At 43.3% G+C, this 18,780-nt stretch overlaps 1 pseudogene; it reads right to left on the bottom strand.

Annotated features, from left to right (window-relative positions):
- Positions 1-5,233: 5,233 nt before the first annotated feature.
- On the bottom strand, positions 5,234-17,697 carry LOC113622985 (40S ribosomal protein S3a-like; annotated as a pseudogene).
- Between the last annotated feature and the right edge of the window lie 1,083 nt (positions 17,698-18,780).

Below are 18,780 nucleotides of genomic sequence, written 5' to 3'. Positions count from 1 at the left end.
ATAAAAATGATATACAATGTATTTAAATGATTTTAATATATTATTTAAATTTATTTACATTATATTATAGCTTTATTTTTATTTAAACTTTAAATACTTATTTCTCTGATTTATATTTTGTCCATATATAGTTATTGTATCAATATTTTCATTAATTAGATATATTAAATTTTATTTAAATATATATGGTCATCTAAATATGCATGTATTCATAATGTATATATTTTATTTAGCATTTTATTTATTATTTATATTTAGAGTATGTTCAATTAATATTAAATTTGAAATAAATATAATGATTTAATAGCCTGTCTGCCTCAAGCACCAGGCTCGTGTGAATTCCCCTAGAATAACAATGCAGAATGAGATTCAGACTCAACTAACCATGATAATCATATCCACTTTTACTGAGCACTTGCTCCACGCCAGACACTGAGGTAAGTGACTAGTATACATTATCTCACTTAATTATACAACCGTCCAATGAGATGGATGTTATTATTGTCCACACACATAGCTGAAGAAATAGAAAAACAAATAAAGGCGGTAACTTGTCGCCAGTATTAAGTGCTTAGTTGGGTTTCAGCCAAGTTTCGGTCTTGAATCCAAAAATCTGGCCCTTGACCACTTGGGCCAGGGTGGGGAACACAGGGTGAGTGCTACACATCACAGTAGTTAATAGAAGGGGCTTGGGTGTCAGATGAGCCAGATGTGAACTCCTGTTCCATTATCTCTTAGGGGTATAGTTCTAGACTATTTTGCTGCCTTTCATGGTCATATTGTGAGCCGAGAGGGGAAGAAAGCATGTCAGCAGTTAGTAACAGAAAGAATAGACTTTGTAAATAATTGACATCTTTACTTCCCTGGGATAAAACTAGAAAGAGCACTGGCTACACATTAAACTTGAATCTCCTTTGTCCTTAGACAGTTTCCATCCTTTAGAACCTTGCTACTCAAGAACAGGTACTATCAGCCTCACCTGGGAACTTGTGAGAAATGGAGACTCTCAAGGCCCACTCGACACTCCAGAATCAAAATCTGCACTTAGACAAGACCCTAGGGTGATCCCAATGTACTGTATATCTTGGGAAGCACTGGTCTAGACCATTCTCACTTCCTGTCCAATTTGTTAAAACATGGTTCTAAATAGGGCTTGTCTGATCCTCCATTGTTGTTCTAACAACTTATTTCTAAAAGAGATGAGAGGACCATGAGAGAAATGAGGGGAGTGAGGTAGCAGGTAAACTGAGAGTCAGATTCAAGTACCAGGTTTGCTGTAAGTAAGCGGTGTGAGCTCGGGGAAATTACTGTCTCTGTAACTGAAATTGTACCTCTAACAACAAGTGTTTTTGGAAGGAGGAGATAGGAAAGATGGAAATTAGCATAGATTATTTTAAAGGTGACTTTTAAAATTCAAGTATTCATTAAATTAAAATTAAGTAAAGTAAAACACAGATCTGGCTAAAAATTGTGAAGATTGTGACTGTGTCTTAACCACTGCTGTATTTTTAGCACATAGTAGTTGCTTAATAAGTATATGAACCAAGAATGAATGGATGGTCACTCTTACATTCTCAGAAGTCTTCCCCAAAGCTAGCAGCACCTTCTTCTGTACTCCTATCATAATTTTCACGTATATTAATTGGCATCTAAGACAATGTAACAAAAATTTTCCAAGACACTTATATATTATTCATTACCCTGCCAACGAATAACATTTCTACACATTTTATTCCATAGGCATGCATCTTGCACATAGCTAACATCATAGCATACATAGATTTGAAAACTGCATATTCCTTTATTGTACCGGAGTAGAGATACATGGTAGGCATTCATTCAACATTTGTGAATAATTGCTTTCATAATTATAGATGCCATAATTAGTTTAGGACTGCATAATAGTCCTTCAAGTGAATGTGTCTCAACTTTCAAAACAAGATCCATAATGTTGAACATCTTGGTGGTCTCTCATTTTTTTGCTCTTACCAAAAAAAAAAAAAATTACTAGAGTGAACATCTTTGATAATGTATATTTGTGGGTCTGTTGAGTGACATTTCTTCGCAGTTCCTTGGAGTGTATTGACTGGAACAAAGGGTATGAGCATCTTTATGGTCCTTGTGACATGTTGCTGATTTTTCTTTCTAGTTCCAAAATTCTAGGATTCTTAGAGAATCTCACATTCTCGAGTAGCTGCAGCAAAGACTAGAAGCAGCCAGCTACTGGTACCACCACAGTCCTTGAAAATGGCAAGACAGATATTTCCACATTCTTTTCTTTCATGGATGATTATAACAAAATGGAAACCTTGTGCTAGAAATTGGCTTAGAGCATCCAATGGATGAATATCACGTTACACAAATGACCAGAGACGAGTTGGATAAACAAGATAAACTCAAAGTTGCATTCTTTCCCAGAATCTGAGAGTAGTGCTTTAGAGCATGGATTCACAATTCTGTTTCTAGCCTATTTTTAAAATATCAAAGAGAAGGACCAGATGTCACAATGAATTAATATCCTAGACTTCCAAATCTGGAGACATAGGTTCCAATGCTCCCTGGTCGAAAGTAAATATGAATATTCTGTCTTCTTGGAGATCCTTCGTGGATATTTCATTCACCCCCAAATTTGACAGTTTGACAACTGTCAAACTGGTCTCCCACTCCCCTCACCACACATTCCTTTTGGGATTCCTATATACTTTTCAACATGTCCGCTTTAAGAGCACTGCGTTACACAGCTGTTGTTGAAGAGAGGCAGGAAATAAATAAGGAGGAGCTCTGGCTCGTTGACTGACTTAGTGATGGAGAAGTCGAAAGCCATCAAAGTGCAGCTGCGAAATCCGTCGGCTCGGCCAGGGTAGCATTGCAGTCAATCCAAGTGGTACTCCCCGGCAAATGTCCGTCAGTGACACACGGGTCTCTTCTCTACTCAAGTCAGTTTCTGAGGCCTCATCACAGAGACTGCAATATCATTAGCATCCTTATCCCCAATCTCCACCTCTTCTAGGACATCTTCTTGCTACATCAGGGTTACACATCCATTTTTTTGTGCTCCCACGATATCCTTCTCCCCATCATAGCATGGCTCTCACTGGTAAGTGCCTGCACTTGTTTGTTTCCCCCACTGGACTCCATGGGAACAGTGAATGCACCTACCCAAGTCACTGGCATATCCCCTAGCGCGTAGCCGAGAACATGCCCATCTCTAGATCCATCGTTTGATTTTGTCTTTTTAAGCATCTCAGTAAGATCTTCTGGATCACCCTGGAAATCATCTGAGACATCTCTGTGAGAAGAAGAGTGGTGTGGAAGAGGCTCTCCTGATTGGTCCTGCGATGAGGGAGTTGTCTCAGCTCCCTGCCAGCCAGGCACCTCAGCCCAAGTGAACTAGATTTGCACCAGAAACTCCATGCAGGTCCTCACGTGAGAAGTGTGAGTGGTGTGATGATCGAAAGTGACAAGTGATCTTTCCCAAAGAGACAAGGGGATGGAAGGAAGCAAATGGAGCAGACTACTCCAGCAATGTCAGTATGCAACCCAGAATAATACCACTGAGGAAAACCTGGACTGAGGAATTTTTAATCAAAAAAACCAACTACATGTACAACCTTACTTTATATCTGCTTTTCTTTCTAGTGAAGTTGGGTCTTCCACTTAAAGTGTTTTTAAATAGACTTTTAACAAAGCAGAAGGAGCTCATTCTTTCATGTGTCTCCCTCCAAAAACTTTTCCCATGGGATCCAAGTGAAGAAATCCTGGCTGATCCTCGACTTTCTAAATAGGTGGGCTCGGCACTTATCTCTGACGTAGATGCCCTGCATTTATTTGAGTTCAGGTGTATCAAACTGTGAGCATATGTTTTAAAAAAATGTCCTTTAAGGCATACTAAAGACTGTTGAAGCATTCCTTCTTTCTTGTAGAAACCCAGGGATGAATTCCTCACCATTGAGGAGAAGTCCAAAAGAGAAAAGGAGCCAGCGAGGGGGAAAAGAGAACCCAGAGAGCTGGTCGAGGCAGATCTGGAAAGACCAGCTCCCCAGCCTCTAATCTGCAGTCATGGGAAATCCCAGAGAACCTGTCTCTTTCTCTTTCATTTTCCCTGAAAAATAGTATGCAGAGCTTCTCCCCTGAGCTTCACTGCACCCCAGTATTGGGGATAATTGCATCCCACCTCTCTTAGGCTTGGGTGCTAAAATCTCACTGAGTTGGGTTTTTAAAGAAAGCAGGTTTAAAACTGTCAGCAAGAGAAGAGAGAAGGCCAAATCACTCTCGTGCTTGAGCCCGTGGGCCAATTTGTTTGTAATTGGATTGGTATGCAGCGAAGATAGAGCTGTCTGGGGGAAATGCTCCATGACCCCTCTCTTCAGGGAACGTTCCTTCTGACGCTGCTGCTAGCCCAGCACCAGCCCCCATGGGGGAAAGGCAGAGAGACCTTGAGCCCAGAGAAGGGCCAATCCTATGTGTTCAGAAGACAGAAGGACAGCAGGGAATGCCCCCAAATAAACCCAGAAGTCAGAGCACACATTGCCAGGGCTGTGTCCAAAGTCAGAGACTGCGGGCCAAGGAGGAAGCCGCAATGAGGGGAGGGGAGGGGAGGAGAGAGGCCCCCAACATGAGACTAACAGCAGCCTCAGACCAGGAACCAGAGGAGCTCTTTAAGAAAATGGAATTGCCACCACTTCTATTGCCCCCTCAGTTGGGCCCAGAGGGTCCAACTGTCAGGCAATCATATAAATTCCATCCCAAGGCCGGCAGCAGCTGCGGAGGCTGAAAAATGTAGGCTTGGGAAGAAACAGATCTGGGTTCTAATCTTGGTTTTGCTACTTCCTATTTATGAGATTTTAGGCAAGATATTTAACCCAACTGAACCCCAGTTTTCTGATCTGTAAAATAAAAATAATAATTCCTACAAGAAGGCTGACGTGAAAGGATTTTAAAAGTTTGAAGAGCCATATTGGGTACCATTCATTGTCAGTAGCGTTGTCCCCAACCCCTACCTATAGGTTCCCCTTTATCTCAGGGGAACCACATATCCCAGACTTCCTCTCCACCAAGGTTCTGGATATGACACGTTTAACAATAAAATTCATTTGTGAGTTTATTTGTAAGGTGGGAGAGAGCAAGGGCACCTCTTCCTCTGTCAGCAGCAGTGTGGGTAACTGAGCGTGACTGTCAGTAAATGTGGCCAGTGAGGCAGCTGGCTGGTCTCCTTCACCGCCAGGCCCCCGCTTCAGGACTGTGAGTCAGTTGTAATTTCCTGCAGCTCCTGATCTCGGGTGGCAGCCTGTGGGGATATAACCTGAAAGCTGGGAGTAGCCCACCTTGCTTTCCTGACTCCAGGTTTTTCCACAATCTGGTAAGCACTGCCTTTGTCTCCTATCACGGAGTAGCAAGCTATTGCAAACTTAGCAGCCTGAGGCAACCCCCATTTATTACCTCACAGCTCTATAGGTCAGAAGTTCAGGCTCAGCTGGCTTCTATGCCCAGGGTCTCACAAGGCTGAAGCCAAGGTGTCAGACAGATTGGGATCTTAACTGGAGGCTCTGGAAAGAATCTCCTCCCAGGTTCATTCTGTTGGCAGAATTCACCTCTTTATGGTTTTAGGACTGAGGTCCACAATTCCTTGCTTGCTGTCAGCCAGAGGCCTCTCCAGCTCCTAAAAGCCACCCACATCCCCCCCCCCCCCACATGGCCTCCTCTACCTTCAAACTAGCAGCTGCACATCAAGTCTTTCTTAGAACATCGTGGCCGGCAATAGGACCCTCAGGTCAAATGCCCTCACACTTCTGCTCTGACTCTCTTTTCTGTTCTCAGCTGAGAACATGCCCTGCTTTTAAGGGCTCTTGTGATTAGATCAGGCCACCCAAGTAATCTCTTTCTTAAGATAAACTATGCCATAGAACACAATATAATCACAGGAATGATATATGAGCACATTCAGAGCTTCTGGGATTAGTGAGGGAACTTCTTTAGGGGATCATTTTAGAAACTCAGCCTGCTATAGCACCTAATTCCCTCTATTAAATCATATTCTGCTTGAAAACCTAGAGGAGTTTCTGTTTTCCTGTACTGAACCATAAGTGACCTGAGATCACTGTCTGCAAACAAACTTCTGAAGTAGAGAAAACAACCCTTCAGATTATAATGGTCTTACCCTTAGAGGATTCTGGACACTTAACCAACAAACGTCAGTTCAACAATTATTTAGCAACTGTCATGTATCAGTTTGTACCATATTTCAGGGAATCAAAAGAGAATAAGAAACCTTACCAATGTGGTCTAATGGGCAAAATAGACACATGAAGAGAGAATTGCAATGTATCATCACAGGTGATAAGAGAGATTAGTTCAAAAGTGAGTTTCACTCATTTACTCAAGAAATATTGATTGATCTGACATCTACTCAAGATCAGGCATTGGCTTAGGTTCAAGTGATTTAAAGACCAATGAGGCCAGTTACTGCCCTAGAAAATCTCAACGCTTGTGGAGGAGTGATATGCAATCATGATAGAATGCTGTGTTATAATAATGTAACATTTTTTTACTTTTTTATGAGTTACCCTACACTATGCTAAATACTTTCCACACATTATCCTATTTAAACTTCACCTTAAACCCAAGAGTTAGATACAATTATTTTCTAAATCTTACAGAGGAGGAAACTGAGACTGAAAACAATTGTCACAATTCTCTAGGAAAAGATATATCTGGGTTTGCAACCAGATAGACTCAATTCTAATACCCCTCGTAGTGGATAATGTCGAATATCTAATGGCTTCACTTCCCACAGCCAGAACCTGCCCTCTATCTTGGAGAGCTATCCTTTGAGTCTCCTTGGCACACGCAGATGGAGAGACCAAAGTGCCTGGGAGCGCACACACGGCCCCTGGGTGGTCCTTAACTAGTTACTGATGGATGTGAGAGTCTGAAAGCTCTAGTTTCTTTGCCTTCATTCAGGACAACTGTAAGGCTTGATTTATAGAGTTAATAAGTTTGCCTGCAGATCGGGCAAAAACCACCCTCTGTGTGACTTTGTGATTGCACACTTACTTGGCTTCCTCCCCTCCCTGCCCTCTGCCCCCACCCACTACTTTCCTAGTTTCCCTTGGGAATTTCCTTACAAATATTTGCTCACAGATCTGAGAATCTGCCCTAAGACACCCCTGCTCTGATATTTATACTACGCCACTATGGGAACCCAAAGAAGAGGGTGATTAACTCAGTTTGAGGCAGTTGGCAAAAATTTTACAAAGAAAGTCATATTTCCGGTCTTGAAAGATAAGCAGAGAGATCTGCCGAGGTGGACGAGTGGGAAGAAGAGTATTCCAGGCCAAGGAAATCACACATACAAAAACAGAGGGACAGGAAAATGAGGGCAAGTCAAAGGATGGATTAAAAAATTGTATATGCTGGAGCAGAGGTAGATGGAGTTGAGGGCCTGCCGGGACTTAAGAGCTCTCTGGCTGGGAGAAGCACCAAAGACTATTAAGGGACGATGCAGCATGATCAGATATACGTTCTCATGCAACAAATATCTATTGAGTGTTTACAACGAAGGTAGGAAACCAACCCAAGTACTGGGCATATCACAATCAAGACCAACCTGGTCTATGTGCTCACTGAGTTACAGAATAATCCTTGTTGGTCCAATACAGTAACCACTAAATACATGTGTCTATTTACATTTAAGTTAACTAGGATTGACATTTAGTTCCTCAGTCATATTAGCTGCCTTTCAAGGGCTCAGTAGCCACATGTGGCTATCTCACTGAACAGCACAGGTATAGGACCCTTTCATCATCGCAGACAGTTCTATTGGATGGTACTAGTCTAATCACATGAGAGGATAGCTCTGAGTTTTCCATCTAATTGTTAGTTTGTATGTGGCTATCTCCTGTTTAGTCTTTTTCTTAAATATTTATTTGGCTGCGCCAGTCTTAGTTGCGGCACATGGATTCTTTAGTTGCGGCATGTGGGATCTTTAGTTGCAGCATGTGGGATCTTTAGTTGCGGCATGTGGGATCGAGTTCCCTGACCAGGGATCGAACCCAGGCACCCTGCATTGGGAGCGCAGAGTCTTAGCCACTGGACGACCAGGGACGTCCCCTATTTATTCTTTTTTAAAAGTCACTTCTTGTGCTTTTCTTTTTTGCGCGGAGGAATCTGAGGATTCTTTTGATTGTGCGACCACCTGCATTTGGCAATCAAATCGTAGTGGTGGTTGTCAAAAGACCAGGATTGCAGAAATCCCTTTGAAAATGCACGCGGTCCTTTTATGTATTGGATGAGGGAGATATGCTCACACCTGCCTAGAGAACCCAAGTAGTGGGATCTGCCTGCCTCAGTCTGTTTACCTTGTTCACTCTGAATGTTTGTAGCTCAAAGTACATCCTCTAAAAGCAAAATAATATTCATGAAAGAGGCATAAACTGAATTACTCACCTGGAGTTCTGTCATTTCCAGGGCTACAAAAATGAAAGTAAAACAGCCACTAGCAACAGTAATCTCTGAAATCTGTATGGTAATGAAAACTGATTTTTTAAAAAATGTTTACATGGTAAGCTGATAGGAACTGGAGTAGTTTGCTTTGAAGAGTCATTTCCCTTTATTTCTTCATCATCCATTTTCTTAAAAAACCAGTGAACAACAAAGTTTTTACTGATATACTAGAATAAACCTATCATAAACATAGAAACTGAGCTATGTAATCAAATATTTCCATCGAAGTGTCACTACAGGGAAATTTATACCTAACAATTCTGAAGTATGCAATACAAAACTTAACGACTATGGCATTCAAAAACTAAATTCACCCTAAAGAGGCAATTTAATACTCAGTTGAGAAAAGATTATGTTTCCCTATTCCTGGTATGATACAGCTTTCAGGCTGCAAACAAACATTGCTGACCTTATGAAAGGCCCCGTCTTTATTACAATAATAGGAGGAGTTAAGTTATGCATAAGAGAAAATGATGTATTTTAAAATAATAATATCAAGTTTTCTTGACTGTGATGCCTGTGTGAGAACCTTAACTCAGCTCTGTAGGATTTTTAGTAGTCTTGATTTAAAATCAGCTGGTACACACTAGTAGACCAGCTCCTCAAGGCCTGGTGCAGCTGCAGGAACCAGCAGCCAAGTAGCAAAGATTGTATTATTTCCAGGGGAGAGAAGATGTCATCACAATCAATAGGATTGCTTTTTACAGATAGTTGGCTTCGCTTGGTTTGGGTTTTTTGTTTTTGTTTTTGTGTAGCCCTTGGTTAATTCTGTTGCCCCGGCACCTGCAGGCCAAAGGGTACAGGATCTTCCCTCTCTCCTCTTTGTCTCATTCCGCGAGCCTACGGGGGCAATAATGACCAAACTCTTGGAGTTTTCCCGTTGATTATAGAGAGGTGCATTGTATTCACAGTATATTCTTGCAGCCCTGCCCCCAGATGAAAGGAAGAGCATGAAAGCGCCAGCAGATCCAGGACTCTGCTTTTCCAGCTCTAATATGCCATCAAACACGGACGGGGCGCTCGACTGACAGAGGCATTCTGTTGTTCATGTGCACCGAGTTCAGCTGGGAGCGGCGGAGCGGCTGAGATCAACAGGTGGCCTCGCTAATGGAACAGATTCACTCATTGTTTATGTGTTTAATGAATCATTGAGTTACCGATCAGCAGTGAGCAATGGAAGCTGTTCAAACAGAAGGGCAGCCCAGCCGTGAGGTGGAGCAGCCGCCGTGCTCCTTTGAAGCCCTGCTAGCCCCACGGGGAGTGCGGGAGGCTTGGGGGTTACTCCCTAGGGTTCCCAGAGAAACTGGTGGCGAGAAGAGGGTGTTGTTTCTAATTGGATGATGAAAGTCAGCTCACGGGACAGACCAAAGGGCCAAATATAGAAGCGAAGGGAAGGAAAACATCTGAATCAAAGGTTGAGGTAAAAACCGAGAGACAGGTGTTTGCGGTGAACCGTGCAATAACCCTCACCTTGGCTTTCGCTCCTCAGGAAGGAACCAAGTGGGGAAGGTCCGAAAGAAGTGAGAAAAAGCAAGGCTCAGTATTCGGAGGCCGATTGTCTCACAAAGGGTTCATGGTACAGTGGCGATGCTCTGTCGTATCAAGAGGCAAAGCTGACCCTTCTTTGTGGGATTCCCATGTGTTGCACCAGGCCTTTCCTGTGAGCAGAATTTGACTGGATTCTATACCAGAATTGTTTATAAGGGGCTGTGATTTTCTTTTTTCCCCCACAGATAAGACTTTGTATTTGTCACCATTAAAAGTCTGAATTTTAGGTAGAGAATGGACTTGAGGACACGGGGAGGGGGAAGGGCAAGCTGGGACGAAGTGAGAGAGAGGCATGGACATATATATACACTACCAAATGTTAAATAGATAGCTAGTGGGAAGCAACCACATAGCACAGGGAGATCAGGTCGGTGCTTTGTGACCACCTAGAGGGGTGGACTAGGGAGGGTGAGAGGGAGACGCAAGAGGGAGAAGATATGGGGATGTACGTATATGTACAGCTGACTCACTTTGTTATACAGCAGAAACCAACACACCATTGTAAGCAATTATACTCCAATAAAGATGTTAAAAAAAGGTCTGAATTTGGAGCAGATCTGTGGACTGGTGGCCCATCTCCATCAGCTCGCTCAACCTTATCGCCAGTCTCATCCCCGGGAGCTTTTCCAGAACCATCGCCTTCACTATGACGTGCCATGAGTCTCCCAATGTAAACTTTGGCTTCTTCAGCGCTTTTAGTTTTCTAATGAACACATCATAAAGCGGTGTTTCTAGATTGGCAAGCCTTTTCTATGTCTCTCCCAGTGCAATCTGGAATCAATTTATAGAGCCCTTCTTTCAAATCATTTGTCTGTACCTCTTGGGTCATGATTTCCATCATCTTTTTTCTAGATTTGGGGGGACCTATAGGTAGGTGCTGAGTGTAAGAGTTCTTCCAAATCTGGTTGTTTCTTTTTCTGTTTTTTTAATAAAACCAACACAACAGACAAAGCAGATGGCCATCAGTAGTCTTGACATCAACCTGAGCTTCAGTCATCGTCTGCCATTCTTTCCATGGAGCACATTTTTTCATGGGTAAGATCCATGCCATGGAAGTTGGTCAGACAGTTTTTTGCCCTGAATATCCTTGGTAGTTAGCTTGGATTTTCTAAGTGCAACTTCATCCTTCTGTAGATCAACAAGGCTCACTTTAAAAATATGACCCTTGAGGCCATCAGATACAATTTTGGTTCCTTGAGTCCTTGAGAGTATTGTTTCTTGTACTTCTGATATTGAACATAGCTGATGCTGAAACCTTGCATAATGATTAGTCAAATCCATTTCACCTGCCTTCACTAATCAAGGTCATTTTAAGACTTGAATGTCCTCAAGCAACATGCAGCCTAAACAATAAGATGTTTGGGGGAGTTTTTTCCAGGAACTTGGAGTCTCAGCTGCAACTAGTTGAAGCTGAGCTAGTTAAAGACTGGATAGGACCTCCGACCCTCCAACTGGGCATGTGCAAGTGTCCTCTTGGTGACCTTTTGATGGCAGAGGACTGAAAACTCCACCCCCAGATCGTGCTAAGTGCCTCCACTTTTGAACTACAGAGGCCTGTGCTTAGTTACGACTGTGCAGAACCACGATGACCGCACCTTTTCCCCATGCCCCCCATGCCCCTCACATGCCCCATGCCTCAGACGCCCTGCTTCCATATTCGTTATCCCATAAGCACGCCCAGCCCCTTGCCTACGGGGAGGCAGAATTGAGTCTTGTCTCCCATCTCCTCATTTGGTCCACCTTGCGAATAAGCCCTCTCTTTGCTGCAGGCCTGGGTGTCTCAGCATTTTGGCTTGCTGAGCGCCAGGCAAAACAAAGTTGGTTCAGTAACAAAGCTTTCTTACCGATCTTTCTTAGAAAAGGGACTAACAACTTTCTTCTTGGCTCCCTTTTAGCCACTTTTGTGGGGTTTTCTATCCCCCTAAGGTAAGAAACCTATGAGAGAGATGGCAGAGTGTGGTTTGGTGAGGAGAGCACTGTGCTTTGGTTTAAGAAATGTGTTTCAACTCTGCCACTGTCCTTGGGGCACCATTGGCCACATACTCTCTATGGTAGAGACTGACAGGCTATTCACCAAATCAGTATCCTTTCCTCCTGGACACACAAGCTAAACCCAGTTCCCAGTCTTCCTTACAGTCAGATGTGTCTGTATGACAAGTACTGGCCAAGGAAATGTGAACCAGGCTCAGGCAATTGGCAATCAGGCCTGGATCATAATCCTTCTAGATGACCCTCCACTTTCTCTTTTTCCTCACCTTCAGCTATTGATATGTAGGGTTGGCTTTGAAGATCGCAGATCTCTTGAAGATTCCCTTAGCCCTCAGGGTGGCCAAGCAGGGCAGCGGGTGTGCCCAGCTTGGTACCTCAGCTATAAGCAATCTCCTCCATTTACCTTAGTTCACTGTGCAAGCCTTAACTCTTCCTACCGTGTGCCTAAAAATCCCAAAGTAAGGAAGCATTCCAGTGGCCTCTGCAGTTCCTTCCAGGCCTATCATTTTGGATCTGAAGCTGTCCCCTCATTTATACTTTCATCCCTAGACAAAGACAAGAAGGACACTCTTCTGTCCATTCAAGATCTCCTAGAGGAAGGAGTGGGACTCTTCTCTATTACCTTCTCCTTCAAAGATAGAGAGAAAAGGGGAGACTATAGAAGAGAGAGAAAACAAAAAGTCTGTCAGGGCCTACCAGTTAGTTCATGGAAAGGAAGCATAAGGTGTGGTGGCATGAAATCTGGGGGACTCCAGGCCAGAGAATGAGGGCATCATTTGCCATTGCACCTCGCTGGCAGCAGATCTTGGGGTTATAAATCCTGAATGAATGAGGGGCTAGAGCAGTGACAACAAGCTTCTATTCCACTAGCGCATCTCTTGCTGTAGGTCTGTGCTTCATCAAGCCAGCCTCAAATCCTTTTAGAACTGAAGATCTCAGCTAGTCCCCAAATAAATCTCCATTTATATTCCCTCTTCAATAAAGCCTTCTTCCCAACCCAGAGGAGGATGTGAAAGCCACTGCTCCTTTAGGCAAAGTCACTGCTATTTGAAAAACCAAGACATGTGTATGCACATATGTCCTGTGTAAAGGTAACTTACAATGAGATTTTCTGACTCTGAATGTATGTACAGCAGAATGATAACTTCTCTTAGACATAGAAGCAGCACCGTATGTCCCTGTAGTAGGAATACGTCCCAATTCTAGAATGATGGGGTTGCATTTGGTGTGTGACGCTAAGGTCAAACTAAGTCAAACTCACTATTGAAACGATGCATAACTGGTCTACAAAGATGTTGATAAGCCCCCCTCCCTTTTTTTACAAGGTGGGTGAAGGATAATTCCATACTTTTCATGCCTCTTTTTAAATCTTTGAAACATTTATATAGTGTTTGTTATGTAACAAGCATGATGCAACAAATATTGTTCTACATGTTTTTTACAGACATTAATTTGTTTAATTGCCTATGAGGATACTATTATGACTCCCTTTTATAGGTAAGAAAATGAGGAATGGAGATTAGATTATTTGCCCAAATTCACACAGCCAGTTAGTGACAGAGCTGGGATTCAGACCCATCTAGTCTAGAGCCACAGTCTATGTGCTCGGTAACTATGCCATACTGCCTGATTTTTGTTGTTGTTGTTTTGTTTTTTTGTTTTTGGCTGCATTGGGTCTTCGTTGTTGTGTGCAGGCTTTCTCTAGTTGTGGCGAGCGGGAGCTACTCTTCGTTGCGGTTCTCAGGCTTCTCATTGCGGTGGCTTCTCTTGTTGTGGAGCATGGGCTCTAGGGCACACAGGCTTCAGTAGTTGCAGCACGTGGGCTCAGTAGTTGTGGCTCGCGGGCTCTAGAGTGCAGGCTCAGTAGTTGTGGCACATGGGCTTAGTTGCTCCGTGGCATGTGGGATCTTCCCGGACCAGGGATCAAACCTGTGTCCCCTGCATTTGTAGGCGGATCCTTAACCACTGAGCCACCAGGGAAGTCCCCCGATTTTTTAAAAATAATTGACCAGTCCTTACCCATGTTTGTCTCATACCCACACATACTCCCCTGCCCTCCCCCCGTGCTCATCCAGGTTATACCCAAGCCTACCAAGAAGTCTGAAGTGTGATCCTTGGCTATGAAAATTCTTCATGGCAAGCATGGCACCTGAACACAGGCTCTTGGTGAAAAAAATCGGTTTTTTCTTATAAAATTTCATTCTTAATGAGAAATGAGAGTCAAATATTCAAACTATCCCTCTCTATGGAAAATAGAAATCTACTCTACAATATTGGCTTTGCCTCTGTGATTTTCTCATTGTCGAATATGAGTCAAGAAGACAGTACAATTGTGGCATATTTTAAAGACGAGGTGTTTAAGCGTTCAACGATTCTCAGGAGCCCCACCTTTTTAGTATTCAGGAAGAGTTTAATGATAAGTGACAAAGGCTGTGGGTCCAAGATCTTGTTTCCAGTTGTAGCATAACCAAAGTTGGCTGGTGGAGATGGAGTGACAAAATCTCATCTCTTTTTGCTCTTTTTTTTTTTTTTTTTTTTTTTTTGCGGTACGCGGGCCTCTCACTGCTGTGGCCTCTCCCGTTGCAGAGCACAGGCTCCGGACGCGCAGGCTCAGCGGCCATGGCTCACGGGCCCAGCCGCTCCGCGGCATGTGGGATCCTCCCGGACCGGGGCACGAATCCGCGTCCCCTGCATCGGCAGGCGGACTCTCAACCACTGCGCCACCAGGGAAGCCCTGTTTGCTCATTTTTGAAGTAAGAAGGGCAAACTAGATGCATGCTAGGGTCTAATCCAATTCTAGGACCATTCTGGATTCGCTCTTCCCCTGGCCCACAAGATCCCTCATGATCTGGCTGCTGACAAACTTTCCAACCTCATCATGTATCCCCACCTCGCTCAGCTCCAGCCACACGGGTCTCTCTTCTGTTTGTTCCAAAACACTAAGCTCCTTCCCAGCTTAGGGCCTTTCCACTAGCAGTTCCCTCTGCAGGGAAGCCCTTTCCCTGCATCATCACCCAGTTAGCTCTTTTTTGTCATTCAAGTCACTGATTAACGTCTTTAGTTAGTCTGTCCCCAACATCTCAAGCTAAGTTATTCCCACACCCCAGCACTAACTGTCCATCAATCACCCTGATTTACTATCACCTATCACCATCTGATATTTTCTTGTCTGTTTATTTGCTTATTTGTTCATAGTCTGTCTCCTCTCACTCGGTATAAAACCCGATGAGAGTGAGACATTGTCTTATTGTCTTATCTCCAGTGCCTACATAAAAGCATAGCAGCCACTGAGCTCAGCACATCTAGTGCTGACCATAGGGACAAAAACAGTGCCTTGGATCTAGACACAGTAGGATTCCTTTCTGAGAGCCACATCATGGAGTAAAGAGCTCGATTAATGCTGCATTTCCCCTTTTTTACCCAATTTAGTGGTTTCAGAGTAAACATCAGGGTGACTATGCACAGACCCCCATCACAAGAGGTAGGTTTGTACATCCTTTCTCTCCTGCTGACCTACTTCTCAATGACAAACCATGAATCTTCAGTGACATCTTCTCCATTTATATTGCCTGTCTAACAAGCAGAAAATAGCATATCCACCTAAGGAGACCAGCCCCTTGGTGCTGTGGACAGCTGTATAGTTCTGGTTCTGCAGATTCTGGGCTTCAGGGTCTGAGTGAGGGAGGTTCAAGTCTAGTGGTCAGAGGACCTAGAGAGTCTGGATGTGGAGCTCTACCCGGTGTTCTGTGATGGCAAGAAAGGTTTCAGGGGTCCTGCTACATCAGTTAATTGAACATTAACTGAAGATGATTCCAATGCTGGTTGCTGTCCTGATGCAAGGGCATTCCTTCTCTCCTAATGGAAGAACAGGGTACCAAACAAGACCACAGTAAACATCTTTCTTGGGTCTCTGACCAGACAGAGAAAGCCTCTGGGGCTTAAGGAAGCTTTGTGGAGTTTCTGGGAGGGACAGCTACAGAAGCTGCTCTTCCTAGCTCAAAAGGGAGAAGTGATGCTCAACTCACAGCTGAAGGCAGGGCCTCCACCCAGGTTAATCACCTGGGATTAGAGTAGAATTAAGAGGAATAATTGGTGAAGTCGCAGGGCAATGTCAGAGTGTCACCATCTGGATTTCAGCAGTGGAAGTTCCCTGATCCTGCCCCATGTCAGGAATCATCTCAACACATCCACGACCCAGGGATAGAGATCATGTTATTGTTTTTAATGGTTAATTGACTTTGACTTTTCCTTCTCCCCTCCAACCAGTTTCAGAACTTCCAGATCTGTCAAGAGACAACTTCACACTCTCTCAGATTCCTCCACTCACCCCTCAGGACCTCCTAGATCAAATACGACGTATAATGACAACTCAGGACTGGTGATCTTCTGTCCTATCATAAAAAGATTACAGGGTCAAACATTTCAGCACTTCCTTGCCCCAGTATTTGGTCAAAAAAGTTCTTCCTTAAGCATTACTAACATATCTTTTGCTGCAGTGTCAGCTCGTTTCTTCTTTATAATCTACTGTGGAGAAGCCAAATGCATATCTATATTATTTATGATACTTGAAAACCGTGAAATCAACCCTTACCATTCTCTCTCTCTCCACTAAGTTCCATAAGAGGCCATGCTCCCACCACTCTAATCTATCTGGTAATACTTTTCTGGACTTTAATTCTTTGCATCTTTTAAAATTGTAGAAGTCAGAACTGCATACTGCTCTCATAAGGTCCTTTGGCAAGTCTTGGGGCAATCAGACTTTTCTTTCCAATTTGTGAAGTCAAATTCCTGTCACTTTAGATCTGGAAATGAACTGCTGACTCACATTCAACATGCATTTGGATCTCAGCTCTCTTCTTCTCATACGTACTCACCCACTTCTTACCTTAACCGCATTGACTGCATCCATTTTTTGTTCCTGGGTGTACTGGTCTTGTCCCAATCTTATCCTCTTTCAGATAGTTGGCTTCCTAAGTTTTCCAAGTTTACTTACATCTATTGTTCCTTCATTGGAGGTTTCAGAAAACTCAGCCAGCTCAGAAGATATATCTGCACATCATCCGAGAAAAATAGGGGAAATCCTGAACCCAAGAAGGTACGGCAATGATGTCCGCACCCGATATTAGATCAATCTGGGCCTCACTTCCCAAATGGTTTTTTGAAATCCATTCTCAGCTTCCTTTGTTCCCCTGACTTATTCTCACCCTCACACAAACTACCATATTGTTCTGCGTGTCTAGGTACTTTGTTGCCTCTTTCTGTCATACGTACTTGCCCGATTCTTTTCTAAACATTATTAACTGCATTCGATTTCTGTCCTAGGTATAATGCTCTCACCCCAACTTTATTCTCCCTCAGCTAATTGACTTCCCACATTAACACAGTTTACTTACATTTTTCTTCCCCTTTCCTCAGATTTTGGCAGACTCAGCCAGTAAAGACTGCCTGGGAGAGTATTGGTTTGTAGTTGCATCATGAAGATTACAGAATTTCCTTTCACACTCAAAAATATCTTAGTTTGGATGGTAAATTATACGGTCACTCTACAGACAGGGCAGACTGACTCTCAGCTGTCCTTTCAGACCAGCTCTGAGCCACACCACATACCTGAGGGTACCTTAGCTTCTTCCAGAACTTCACTTCGAGGCTACACATCATCCTCCCTCCAGGACTAGTTTTGGTGGTCTTAGAAAATAAGTATTTGGGCCCTGTCAGGGCACTGTGGCACTGCCTAGGATTTTAGGCTGATCTCTCTAGCTATTAGAGCCATGAGGGTTAGACGCTGGTTGCTCTATGTATACATCAGGAAGATGCAATGTAGTGTACCAATTGAAAGCTGGAACTTTGGAGCTGAACTGCTTAAGTTCAAACCCTGGCTCTGTCACTTTCACCTATATTTAATTGGAGTATATGAACCCATACACATGTTCTTTATCAAGAGGTGCTCTGAAACAGAGTCTATATGCACAGACCCAGCACTTACTAAGTTGCATCTGTTATCCAACAGTTGTGGATTTCCCATGCCACAAGATCTAAGTGTATGGCTATGTCACGGGGGACTCAGCTTTAAGCCAGCTTGCTCATTCCACTCTAATTCATGGGATGGTAAGCTTGGCAAAATCTCTCTGGCGCTAGAACTTTCCCTCCACAAGACAGACCCAACAACTCTTCCGCTCTACATGCTCTGTAAAGGTTGAATTATGTCATTCACTTACTATTCACAAAAAGGGCTGTAGGGGATCTAAAGAAAGTAATGTCTATGCCTAACCTCAAGGAGTTTATTATTGATCTGGGATAGTAGAAGTATGCATACAAAAATTAAATGACAGGCAAGACACTGGACCTAGAAATGTTACAAAGAAATAGTATAACGATTAAATGTTAAATGAGTGGGGCCTTTCATAAGATCTACAGGAGTTGAGAAAAAAGACAGATCACCTAGGAATAAAGACACCAAGGGAATCAAGACCTAGAATACGAGGGAAGTAATGGATTTGGGACAGAAAAAGATAAATGTTAAATATGCACTAAACTTCAGGATTCAGGCTCAATCTTGCATTGGGCATCAGGTTCAGCCTCAGGTTCTAGAAGACCAAGTAGCTGAATGTCTACTTCAATATTATTTTTTACTATCCTGGAACTTGTAAATGATCAGTGACCCTGTGATTGTGTTTTACAATCTTATCCAATGAGCATAACGGCACTAGTAAGATGACCAGCACAGGCTCCGGACGCGCAGGC

The sequence above is a fragment of the Aethalodelphis obliquidens genome, unplaced genomic scaffold (genome assembly GCF_003676395.1).
Source record: "Aethalodelphis obliquidens isolate GAN/ISIS:26980383/991018 unplaced genomic scaffold, ASM367639v1 scaffold10, whole genome shotgun sequence".
Taxonomy (NCBI): domain Eukaryota; kingdom Metazoa; phylum Chordata; class Mammalia; order Artiodactyla; family Delphinidae; genus Aethalodelphis; species Aethalodelphis obliquidens.
The sequence above is the reverse complement of the archived record's forward strand: the minus strand, read 5'-3'. Positions and strand labels throughout refer to the sequence as shown.